This window comes from Marmota marmota, unplaced genomic scaffold, assembly GCF_001458135.2.
Source record: "Marmota marmota marmota unplaced genomic scaffold, marMar, whole genome shotgun sequence".
Taxonomy (NCBI): Eukaryota; Metazoa; Chordata; class Mammalia; order Rodentia; family Sciuridae; genus Marmota; species Marmota marmota.
This window is the reverse complement of record NW_026000108.1, coordinates 47,569,373-47,571,986: the sequence shown is the minus strand read 5'-3', so window position 1 is coordinate 47,571,986 and position 2,614 is coordinate 47,569,373. Positions and strand designations below refer to the sequence as shown.

The following is a 2,614-nucleotide window of genomic DNA, read 5'->3' as shown; positions in this document are numbered from 1 at the left end:
AAGTCAGCAACTAACAGTTTGAAAAGCATAAACATATGAATATGAATGTGTTGTCTAGTCTCAACACTAAAATTCAGTTCTCCTTGTCAAGGCTATCAAAATGTTTATTTTACCAGGAAGAACTAATTTGTTTTCAACATGAGCAGTTCATTTTTTGGCATCTTTAACCATTACATAACCTAAAGTAAGGCTATAGAGTATTTACTACTCCAAAAAATAGATGTGAGTTCTAAAACAATAATTACAACAAAGGAAATTTTCTGGTCTACCACACTAATGTGCCTGTCCAAAAAGGAATATCCTTAGAAATATTGGTGATTGTATAACAAGGATTCATAAAGCTACATTAAGTGCCCATGTTCTTTTTTTTTTTTTTAATTTTGGTACTGGGGATTGGGATGTTTTACCTTTGAGCTACATCCCCAATCCTTTTTTTTTTTTTTTTTTTTTTTTAGACATAGTCTCACTAAATTGGTGAGAGTCTCATTAATTTTGGTGGTGCTAGGGATTGAACCCAGGACCTTGTGCATGTGAGGCAAACACTCTACCAACTGAGCTATATCCCCAGCCCCAAGTGCCTATGTTCTGAAGTTACTAAAAGTAATTTATGTTCTTACACAAGTGCTTCAGCTTGTTTCAATTCTGAAGAAGGTAAAGGGTCCAATATGAAAAAGATGAGCATATTATCCTCATTTCTCAATGAAAATTCTGCAACATTTGGAAATGTATGTAGAGATTTTGTTCCAGTGGGAAACATCAGTAACCTGTCATGGGCTTGTTATACTTGTTCATTATTTTATCCATTAAAGGTTGAGTGCATAATATATGACAGTTGCAGGGATTAACCCTGAAGATAAATTCTGCTACCTAACACCAAGTTTAGTGGAGAAGATAAGTGGAGGCGTCACAAATGTGTGCAGATTGCTTGAAAGGGAAGAAAGGGTAGCTATTCCAAAACTGGCTTGATTAAGAATGGTTTCCCAAAAGGAATGACTGTTAGGCTGAATTTCAGGGGATGAATAAAGATTATTTAGACTCAGAAAGGAGAAAAATTTAAAAAGCATTCCCGAAATAAGAGACAGTAAATGCTAGTAAAGCAAGCAGCTTATGTCTGGGAGAAAGCAAACTTATTTGGGGCTTTAGAATTATAAAATGCAAAGTACCACATGACCAGATGTGTACCTGAGGAAAAAAAGCAGACAGTATGTGATGTCAACCATTGAATATTATGTACAGTGCCCTGTAAAGTGGTAGTCAAAACATTGGAAAGACACTTGGTCACTCTGTATAGTGTGAATTTGAGTGAGGGAAAGAGAAACCAGAAAGACTGCTGAAATGGAAAAAACAAAATACTGCCACATATGACCTTTCCCTGCATTCTTTCCTGTTGCTTCTCCCAATGGCTCCATTGCAGCCACACTGGTCTCTATGGCTTTTCCTGAACACAGCCATGTTTCTTCATCCTGAAATGCTTTTCTTTTGGTTATTCCCAAGGCATTCTCCTGAACATCATTTAGGGTACTGTCCAAATTTCACCTACCATACAGCCTATAAAATAGCCTCTCCCTGTCTATCCTCGAATTCCACATCATTCTTCATCCCTTTAGTAACTGGATTTTTCGCATAGCTTTTATCACTGCCAGATATTATCTATATTATTTTATTGTCTGTGTTCACCTACTAGAATGTAATTTCAATGAAATAAGGAACCATTGTTTGATTCATCACCCTATCTCTAAAATCTGGAATAGTGTGTGATATGTAAATGTCATTCAATGACTATTACTGAATCAATGAATGATAATGATAATAAGAATAACTGAAATTATCTACTAAGAACTTACTGTGTGTCAGATGCTGGCCTATGTTCTTCATATATATGATGCTAATTAATCATAACCTGAGATGTTATTATTTCTACAACTATTCCCATTAATAAACACACCCATGATTTTGAAAAGTGTTTATTATTTATGTATTTTGGTACTGAAGAGTGAACTCAGGAGCACTTTGAACTGAGCTATATCCCCCGCCCTTTCTATAGTTTACTTTTAGACAAAATCTCACTAAGTTGTTGAGGCCTGCCTTAAAAATGTGATCCTCCTGTCTCAGCATCTTGAGTAGCTAGGATTAGAGGTGAGCACCACTGAACCAAGATTAAAGTCTTAAGAAAGTGTTTACAATGAAAGATTAGAAGAAATAGACTTTAAAAATTCATGGAGATAAATTTGGCAAGATTTAGTGAGTGTGAGAAAAGTTAAGGTTAATAACCAAGTTTCCCATTTGGGGACCTTCTTGCCATCATCTCAGAGTCATAAGGTCAGAAGGAGAAGACACTTTAAGTAACAAATGTTATAGTCAATATTGGCACATGTAGAAAAAGCAGCTTACTATTAAAAACCACCAACTTTAACCATCTGTTTACTTTTATTCTATTGTTGAAATTTATTTTTATTTTAATTATGAAATTAATAATTGTTGCAAAAATATTTCCAGTTAGAGTAGAAACAATTGCTATAGACAAATAGGGATTGTAATAAGCTTTAGTTAAAGATATATTATCAGGACTTGTTTATACTTCTAAAGCGAAAGCAGGTTTTTCAATTAGAGAATA

At 34.5% G+C, this 2,614-nt stretch overlaps 1 non-coding gene across 1 annotated transcript; it reads right to left on the bottom strand.

Moving 5' to 3' along the window:
• Window positions 1-493: 493 nt before the first annotated feature.
• Window positions 494-566, bottom strand: Trnav-cac. The gene has a single exon. It is a non-coding gene; the product is annotated as a tRNA-Val (tRNA).
• Window positions 567-2,614: the final 2,048 nt, after the last annotated feature.